This window comes from Acomys russatus, chromosome 14 (assembly GCF_903995435.1).
Source record: "Acomys russatus chromosome 14, mAcoRus1.1, whole genome shotgun sequence".
In the NCBI taxonomy this organism is placed as follows: domain Eukaryota; kingdom Metazoa; phylum Chordata; class Mammalia; order Rodentia; family Muridae; genus Acomys; species Acomys russatus.
In genome coordinates, this window is record NC_067150.1 from 42663817 (window position 1) to 42673981 (window position 10165).

Genomic DNA, 10165 nt, shown 5'->3' on the forward strand with positions numbered 1-10165 from the left:
ACAGCGCTTTGGAAGGCAGTTAGCATGGTTTTTACTCAGCACTTGATTCTTTGTGCTTATTTTGGGCCCTAAAACTCATCCCATAAGTATGGCCCAGCATTGAATTAAGGACTTATCCTGGTTTATAATTTAAAGTTTTTCTCCACCGTCTAACTTTTGACAAGATCTTTCTTTATAGCTCAGATTTGGTCTCCGGCCTCTTGCCTCAGAGTCCTCAGTGTTTGGATTTCAGGTATGTATTACCATGTTTGGCCTTTATTCCGAGTTCTGTGTGGTCTGAAGAGCCCTGGCACTTGCATAGAGGACTTCAGCTTCAATGATCTTCAGGATGAAGCTGTGCTTATTTGAGAATAACTGATTGTATGTGAGATTGGGGTACTCCTGAAAGCTATTATTTTCTGAAATTAGAGAGCATCATCCCCATACTCCTTCTGGGCTCCCCCACCACATGACCTGTCAGTAGGGGGAGCCCCATTACTTATGGTGGCTTTCCCAGCAGAATTTGGGTGTCTAGAGGTCAGAGACATTCCTTGAGGGGTAGCCAGTGGGGGTTACCTTCTCTCTAAGATGTACACTGAGGTACACTGAAGAGGACCAGTCAGGAGTCAACACTACCGGGATTTGAGTAGAAAAGAAGTGGAAACCCACTGTTATGTATCTTAAATGTCCCCCCAAAAGATCATATGCTGAAGGCTTGGTCCCCAATGGGGCAGTATTCAGAAGTGGGGCCTTTGGGAGAATGATTGGATCCTGAGGGTTCTCACCTCATGAATGGAGTAATCCATTTATGGATTCAAAGTCTCATGATTTTCAGGAGGGGCGGGCATTTGTTATAAAGGTAAGCATCCTCTTTGCTCCCCAGCCACCATGAGAGGAGAGGCTTCACAAGCTGTGTGCTCTGTGTACCTAACAGCACAGATGTCATTTATTGCATGGTTCACAGGGGAACCCGCAGGGACATCCCCCACCTCTCTGAAAGCACAAGGCTAAATGTTACCTCGGTAAAAAACACTTGGCTGTCTTTGCTTGCTGGAAGCAAAGCACTCTCTGAAATTGCCCCATTTGGAGTTTGCAGACCCTGATGGGCTCAGACAAAAGGCCAGGTTTACTCTCTGTTTCCGGACCAAAGTGAAGTGAGTAGGTGAGTATTCAGGTCAGCATATCCTATTATACTGTCACTTCCTCTCCATCATACACTTCCATGGTTCTCATTGCCCTCAGATAAAAATAAGAATCTTGGTGTCAATCAAATTTTCACTGTTGTGACAAAGGATACCCAAGGAAGACCAACATAAAGAAGGAAAGGCTCATTGTGATTCCTGCTGTCAGAGGTTTCAGGCCATGGACATGGTCCCTGGTTTCTGGGTCTGTGGTGCATCACAGTGGAAGGGCGTGGCAAGGGAAAGTCGCTCACCTTAGGGAAACTGGAGACAGAGAAAGAGGGGCCATGGATGGATGAGCTATGTCCTTTCAGGGTACATCCTCGGTGACCCAGACTCTCCAACTAGATCTCCTCCTAGTCCCCTTCCCAAATAATGCCATCAAATTATAGATCGATAATCAAGAGGTGAATTTACCAATGAGGTGAGAGCCTTTGCGAGCCGAAAGCCCATAAGCTAGTTACTAATCTTTTAACACATGAACCTTCAGGGGACATTCCTTATTCAAACAATAGCAACCCTCTAGACATTTACAAGGCTCTCCCTGAGTGATAAGCTCTTTGGATCCACCTGACACCCTTCTCCTAGCTGCCTTGATTGCATCTCACTCTTTCCACCTTAAAGCCTCTGCACATGCTGTTTTTTCCTGGAGGTCATCCTTTAGCTTAGATGCTTCCTGCTCACCTTCCAGGCTCCAGCCCAGGCACCAGTTCTCCAAGGAAGCCCTCCCTTCTAGGGTGGATTCTACCCTATTACTCTAACTGTCTCAACAGCAAATGCCATGCATAAATATTTGGACCTGTGCAATTATTTTTCTCTTCTTTGAAAACATTTAACTTCCCTTGGGGAGAAGAGCCTGTAAATTCGTTGTCTACCCTTTTCTGTACCCAGATTAGTGTCTAGCACAAATTGAGTACTGAACAAGATGTGTTGGTTGAATGAATGAATGAGTGAATGAATGAATGAATGAATGAATGAATGGGATTACCATTCATGTGCTAAATGCCTTTCTGGTCTTGTGAAGACCGACTGTTCAAGTTGTATAGATGATGTTCTTCTTATCAATTGAAGGGGAGGACCTTAGATAGCATAAGTAGTTCTGTGTGTATCTCCTGTGACATTTGAGACTTATCTCTTCAGAGAGGCATCATGACTTCATCTGTCCTGTCAGTCCCAGAGTCTCTGCTGAGATAGAGCTACTTCCCTACTATGCCCACTGCCTGCTTTCTATTGATCCAGTATTTGTCTAAATGGGGAAAAAAAAGTGGATTTCTCGAGGCAAACCCAGATGTTACCTGGCTCAGGAAGATGTATTGGCTCTAATATTCTGGCTTACAGCTAGAAAGCTGGCATCTCAATTTGGTGTATGTGGTACTGGTGCAATTTCAGGATCAGGTTGCAGAACATGGCATGTAGTCTATTTGAGATGACTTTGGAGTAATCTTTAATGTCACCCAGAGAAGTCAGAAGCTGATGTCTGTAAGTACTCTGGGACTTTGCACCTTCAGATCTACTCAGGTGATGCTGAGACAACTGGGAACTTTCTTTCCTCAGACAGCCAGGCTGTACCTTAGGGGCTGGGCTCTGAGCATCTCAAGCCATTTTAGTTGTTTGTTGTGGGCCTGCCTCATCCCCAGTCACTCTCCCAACAGGTTGCCCTTGGGCTTTCCTGCACTGAGTCGGCAACAGCCCCCTGTGCTGCCTTGGCATTGTGAAGTCGAGTTAAGCCAAGTCTGGTTACAATGTGTCAGTTCATCAAGGAGCCCACATCCTGTACTCCTTTCCAATATGATGCTTATCCAGCTGGCAAGCAGTAGCGAAACATGTGAGGCTGCTGAGGGTTCAAGACACTGTCTCTACAAGCCAACAGAAAGAGCCTCAGGAAGGCGAGCCCATCCCGCTGGCTGGATCTCTTTATGCCCTATGTTGGTTCTGTCTTGCACATAGTATCTCTGGCTGGCCCTCAGAAATTCACCAGTGCTGCTTGTTGGTGGCCTGGCACTTCTCCGCAGAGCCAACCCATTAGGCATTTAGAACATCCCTTTGTGTTCTGATGGTGAGTTTTGAGAAACAAGCAAGTAGTTTTCTTTGGAGATGGTCTCCATCCATACCATTTTCTAGCATAGTCTCAAGGGAGGCATGTTTGTTTATACCTACTCTTGGTCTGGTCTTAAATATAGACATCTCAGGTAGTATCACTGCTTATGCAGAAGGGATGGACAAGGAGCATATACATCAGCTGATGATGGCAACAACAACAGCAACAACAACAGCAACAGCAACAACAACAACAACAACAACAACAAAGAACTAGGTTTGCTCACTGGTGTGAATGGAGTTTTCAGTCTCTCTGCTCTGGGACTGACTGGTTCTGACTTTTAAAAAGCTCCCTGGTACTTTTTGACTTCTTTCCTTCTTCTTTTTCTTCCCTTCCACATTCCCTTCCTTTTTCCCTCCTGCTTCTTCCATTCTCTTCTTTGACAGTCTTGCCGTGTAGCCCATGTTCATGTCAAACTTGCCAACTCCCTGCCACAACATCCTACATACTAGGGTTATAGGTATCACCCTACCATCCCCGGCTACCAGTGTTGATTTCCATATGGGCTGGATTGTGCCGTTTTCTCCCCTAGTTGTACATTGAAGGTCAAATTCCAAATTATAATTATACTAGCAGATGGGTCTTTGAAGAGGTAATAAAAGGAAGAGGGGGTTGTATGAGCGGTCCATAATCTAACATGAATAAAGTCCTTGTAAGAAGACTGAATCACACATGGGTACAGAGAGGAGACTATGTGAAGACAAAGATGTGAAGTTGGCTGCCTGAATGCCCACGAGCCGAGAAGATGCCAACCCTGCTGGTACCTTGACCTTGCCTGTCTATCTATCCTCCACAACTAAGAGGAAGTTTTTTTTTTTTTTCCTGAAGCCACCCAGTTTTGTGGTGCTTTGTTTTGGCAGGCCTAGAAAACCAAACCACCCTCCTTCAGACATAATTGAAGGTTTGCAGAGGCCCAAGAGAGCGTTGGACGAGATTTTCCTATTTTGACTAGCTCCTCCTTGGTATCTCAAGACTGGCAGCCTCTCTCTGGCTTCTCCGTTCTTTTCTGTCCTGTCAGTCATCAGCCTTATCTAGCCTTGGTAGTGGGTGGTAAATGTAGCGAATCTGCTCTGATATTTTTTCCTTCTGTGAAAAACCTTACAAAAGGATGTGCGGAATATCAGCCTCACCAGCACAGCGGGTCCTGTCTTCTGGAAGCTTGTCTTCCACAGGCAGTGTGGTAGGCACTGTGATAGGGGCCTGAGGGGCTAGGGGACCACAAAGCAGGAGAATGTGAGCTGGCTCAAGAAGACTGGAAAGACAATAGAAGAGCCTGGTGTCTGTCAATACTTTGAGCGCAGGCAGTGAGTCTTGCGCACCTTCCCTCACCCGTGTGTTCTCTCACTGTTCTGTGCACAGAGCAGGAAGTGACTATCCAATGTGCTGAGTGAAGGACTTTCTTAAGGCTCTTGCCCAGTTTATGATTCCATGAATCTGTGATCTAAGAGGCCACTGTGCTGCAGTCAGCCAAGGGGCTGCAGGAAGGCCCTTGTGGGATAGCACACATATGCAGTGTCATTTCTGAGCAATCAATCTGGAAACAAGGGAGGTGTGTACTGCTAGCTCAGACTCCTGGGAGGATCCTGTGGTGTCACAACAGGAACCTGGCCACCGTGGCTGGCTATATCTGTATCTCTTTAAAGACTCTAGCTCTTAATATAGTCACACGGATGGTCAGAGGTAGCATCTTGTTCTCCACAAAACGAAGGTTGGTCAAGTTCCTCACAGCTGTTTCCCGCCCAGAGGAAAGCCCCTAAGTTCCCAGGCAGCATAAACTGCGTGTTTATAAAACATGCCTCATGCCCCAAGTATATGAAAACACTTCATGTGCACAAACCTGCAACTGGCTCAGCAGAGATCCTAGAAGCTCAGGACTGGGGTGGGGGGGGGGGGGGGGAGAGAAAGGGAGGGGGGGGGACGGGGGTGAATATGGATGAGAGAAAGATTCAGTGTTGATCAAGAGTGGCTCTGCTTGGGAGAATACCCAAACTGATACGAAACTGAACTTCAAAAACTAACAGACACTGGGCAAACAAATTGTGCCCAGGCACCGTTTAAAGCCAAGTGGTTAGCCCTCAAGCAGAGACCTGAGGAAGTGACTGCTGGCCACCCAGAACCCGAAGACTCAGAGGCAGCTTAGGCTTCCTATCTGAGAGATTCCAGGGTCAGATAACTATCGTTTCTGGCTGTCTTTTGCAAGATGGAGCAGAAAAGTAAAAAAGCCTGTTGCCTGTAAGACAGCAGGAGATGGAGGGAGGAGGTCCCTCCCTGCACGAGTGTGTGGTGCCATCAGATGGGCTGTTTTGTTTCACGCTGAGCTGAGCTCACCTGGGCAATGACCTTGTGACAAGAATATCAGGCAGAGTCCAGATCAGCAAAGAGGGCAGGAAGAGGAAGAGGAAGAGGAAGAGAAGCGGGTGCAGCCAGGCGAAGTAGTGACTGGCAGAAGCCCCATCGGAACTGTAGCTTAACTTCGTTTTGAATCCTTTGATCAGATCTGATAAAAGTTTAGCAAGGGTGAGATCACGTAGGAAAACCTCTCAGTCAAAACACATAAACAAAATCCCCCCCCCCCCCAAAACTGGTTCTGACCAAAGATGGAAGACGGAATTACTGGAGTCGTCAGATGCTCTTCAAGATGTTGGACCCATCCTTAGCTGCCCATACTTTGTACATCTTTAGCTACCCTGGGGCCCAACTCCCTTAGGGTGGCACAGGGCAGACTCTGGTGTGTCAGTGTCCACAGTAGCTTACTGGGACTCTGGAAAGTGTTAGGGGTCTTGACAATGACATTTATGATTGTAAAAATAAGAATTGAGTATTGCTGACTGAGCATTGGATCTGTCCAGGCCCATGCTAGGTCCTATGAAAGACCTTTTTGTTCTTATTCTACATAGGAGAGAATGAGGGATGCAGAAATCCACTTGTTCTTGTGGGGTCACAGAGAAAATGGTGGAACCAGAGTACAGTTTGGGGAGGCCTGATTCTCCAACTTAGGTAATGGAGGCTGCTAGGCACATCGCAGGTCGATGTTGTCCACAGGTCACATGGGCCCACAGCCACACCAGACGCTTGCTCTCAAATGTGCACACTGCAAACCCCAGCTCTGCTTTTCTCTCTCTTCAGACTGAGCCCTGCAGCCTTGATGCTTCTAAGTAAAGGAACAAACCCTCTCTTCCTTCATCCTCTATCCTTGCAAGTCCTGCACTCAGGAGACAGAAGCATCAAAGCGAACTGTATCAGCTGCCTGGTTACAGTCAAGGGCTTTGAAGAGGGATAGAGGGGGACTGGGAGCTCTGGAGGGGAAGGGATGTGATCGAAGGGTCTCTACTACTGGGTTATAAAAAAGCCTCCCTGGTGACTAGCCAGCTGATTTTATAGAACAGGGCTAATTTCCCCCAAAGACCTTGATGCACTCTTGTCCTCCCAGCCTCATCAGCCAAGGGAGGCATCAGCATCTCTAAAAACTTCAGGTTTCTCATCTCCCATTGGGAGGTACAGGCAGCCAAGGCATGCAGATCAGCTTTGCTTGGGCATCTTAGGAGAAGAAAGGGAAGCCCAGAGACCATGGTCTTGTCCTGTGTTCCGGGAAGCTGTGTCTCCCACTACAACTTTCAAGTGAACCGAAGCGAGCTCATCACAAACGCTGAAGAGGGGCCGTGATTCCGAGGAGGGGCCTGTGAAATGGGAACTTGGCCTAGAGTCACCTTTGAGAGCCGGTGGGAGAGAACCACAGGCCTGTCTAGATCTTATCTTCTCAGGAAGGGGCAGGAAAACAGTGCGGCAAAACACCAGCCTAGACAAGAGCACCAGCTGGTGCCTTCATACCACACACCCACGTGTGGTGAACTTGCTGTTTCCCATGACGATGAGAGAGGAGACAGGCAGCAGGGATTCCCTGAGGCTCAGTGGGGCAAGGCAGGGGCCACGAGGACAACCGTGACAATGAGCCCTGCCTGGTCACCCTGGAAGAACACTGGGGGACTTACCCTCTCTTTTAGGAAGAGGTGTTTCAACAATATGCTGTGCCTCCTCCTCCTTCTTCCCCGCCTACTCCTGCCCCCCTTCCCCATTTGTTTTTGAGATAAGGTTTGATGTGGCCCAGAGCTCACCATGCAGGTGACAACGACCTTGAAGTTGTGATCAGTTTGCTTCCTGAGGTGTGTTAGATATCTGTGGTGTGTTCTCTCTTGGCTCTGGGAAATCCAGTTAAAGACAGGACAGTGCTTACCCACATAACAGAGCCAACCACAAGAAAAGGGAAAGTTTAAATGACACACAACACACACACACACACGCACACGCAAATTACACACAAGAGCCGTTACAAATGGTACATGACTAATTGGCAAGTGAAAGATGTGCTCCTTCTCAGTTTGCTCCCACACTGACATTTGGTTAACTAGATGGAACAGCCTGAAAGATGTCACAACATTGCAGGTAGCTGAAGTGGGGGCAGGGGAATGGTGGCACATCTCAGAGATGTGTAGCTTCTTGGTCAGAGGTACCCTTACTTGCCTTCTGTTACAGTGTAAAAAGGCGTGTTTTCTGAACTGGGTTTAGTCCTAGTTTGGCCATGCTCTCAGAAAGCTCTGACTCCATCACATGTGCTCCCTTCTGCCTCCGGCCTTTCTTCAGAACCCATTACCGAAACTGGGTTACTGAAGCTTCTGCTATTTGCTGAGGTGTTGATGCAGTCCATGCTCCAGGGATGATGCCAGCAGCAGCGCGTCTGCTGTTGTCTCTGCCGTCCATCTTTTCCCTCAGCTCCCTGGGTTGAATGCCTACAGAATCCTTAATAGAAGTGAATTGAATTTGAAGCTAATGGTTGGGAATAAATGACAGCATTATTATTCTCTCGTGATGCTGGAGAGCAGGCATAAGAAGGGTGCCATTGCGACATACATGACTTTGCTCTGAAACTCTGAGTGTCTGGGGAGTGTCCTAACTGATCTAGTGGCTATTGGTCCAAGCGCTGCACCTTGGATAAAAAGGTACTCCAGGACTCCAGGATATTAATCCCAGCACTCGTGAAGCAGAGGCAGGCGGATTTCTGCGAGTTCGAGGCCAGCCTGGTCTACAAAGTGAGTCAAGGATAGCCAGGACTATAAGAGAAACCCTATCTCAAAAAACAAAACAAAACAAACAAATAAACAAACAAATCCTGTCTTTCCTGGGCTGGCCTTCTTCAGCATCGATGGCTTCCAGTGACTGTTGCTTTCTCTGCATGTGGAAGATTTTCTCCCTCTAGTCTCGGTCTCCCCCCACTCTAGATACTGCTGGCCTTTTGGTCACCTGGGTCTCCTTTTCCTTCTGATTCTATACTTCCCTCTGACTCTGCCTTTATAGAGGCATTGCTCCCTCCCTCACTATGCCTCTTTAAAGATCCTGGCTTAGTCTCATAGAGCTTTCTTTTGTATAATTTGCCTTGATTAAAGCCCATCTGATTTTCCTCTTGCTCTGGCCCTTCAGGAAATTTACAGCTAATTTTCTGAGTTGAGTGATAGCATCGTTCCTCCTCCGCCCCCAGGTTTTCTGATTAGCCTGTTCCCACTGATCATCCTTCTTTTTATGTCTTGGCTCTTACATGCTTTATTCTGTGTCTGATTGTAAGTATCACTTTTGTGATTCTGCCCTTTGTTATACAGTAATGATAATAATGGATCCTATCTCATAAGGACATTGGGCAGAATTAAGTGAGTCTTTGGGATAGTGTTTGGTACCTGGTGAGCCTCTATGGATGTGATTTATTGTTTCTGTTTTCAAATCCTTTTGAGAAGTGAGATGATGATCATCATCAATGTCAACATTAGTATGTGATAAGCTAGTATACATAAGGCATGTGGTAAGCTTAGAATACATAAGGCATCATTTAAGTTAGAAAGAAATGGGTATAGGACTAGTTAAACACAGGGTGTAGTAAACTTCAGGGGACATGTCTCTTACACTTTAATTGGGTGGTTGAAATAAAATACAATCAGTTCTTCCCACTATAAATAGAAGTCTATTTATGGACCCTATACTAGCCACACTGATAATGGCATTGGACAGGGTAGTCTCAGAGCCATTTCTATAGCTTTCTGGTCCATGCTATCGTTTGACCTTTGGGCTTTGTCTCTCATCACTGTATCAGCTATTTTGTTTTCATCCCGGTGGCTGAGTTTCATCTGATTTGGCACCGGTGCTTCCTCTGACTTACCACATTTATGTCAGTTCCAGGAAATTACTGTGTGTGATTCCTCATAGCTCCTAGGACTTACTTGATGGCTTTTTAGGGTTTCTCTGTACTTGCTCCATACCCTCAGGATGGATTCCCAGTTCAGCAATCCAGTGACATTTATGATGCATCTGTTACAAAACCCTAATGGAAATGAGAGGAGATATAAGAGCAAAAGAAGATCTGGCTGTCACACAAATTTCATGTTATCTAGGGTAGACAGGAGACAAACAAGTGAGTGTACACAGTGGCATAGACTCTACCCTCCCCAGATGTGACCCATGGCTAAGCCAGATGCAGGGTGCAGTCCTATGAAGCCAAGACCTTCAGGTGGCTTGTGTGAGCACTGCAACTTGAGACAGGCTGTTTGTACAAGACTGTTCATGCCATGAAGGAAAAAGAAGCGATCTAAGTGGCTGTCCCACATGGCATGGGCAGAGAGGCTGATTTGGCAAGTTAGCATCTGTCTGCTTTATGACCAGATGAGAGAAGAGTATGGAGGAGGCAGTAAGCCCAGGGACCCTCCTACAGAGAACACAAGCTGCCTGGTCAAGAGACAGCACAAGGTTATCATGGCTGGAGCAGAGTGAAGTAGGGACAGGAGAAGGACCAGAACTTGACAACGTAGAGGGTAAACGCAATGAGATGGGAAGCCATCTTCCTATCTCAAGTGTAAACTTAGCATCTGCA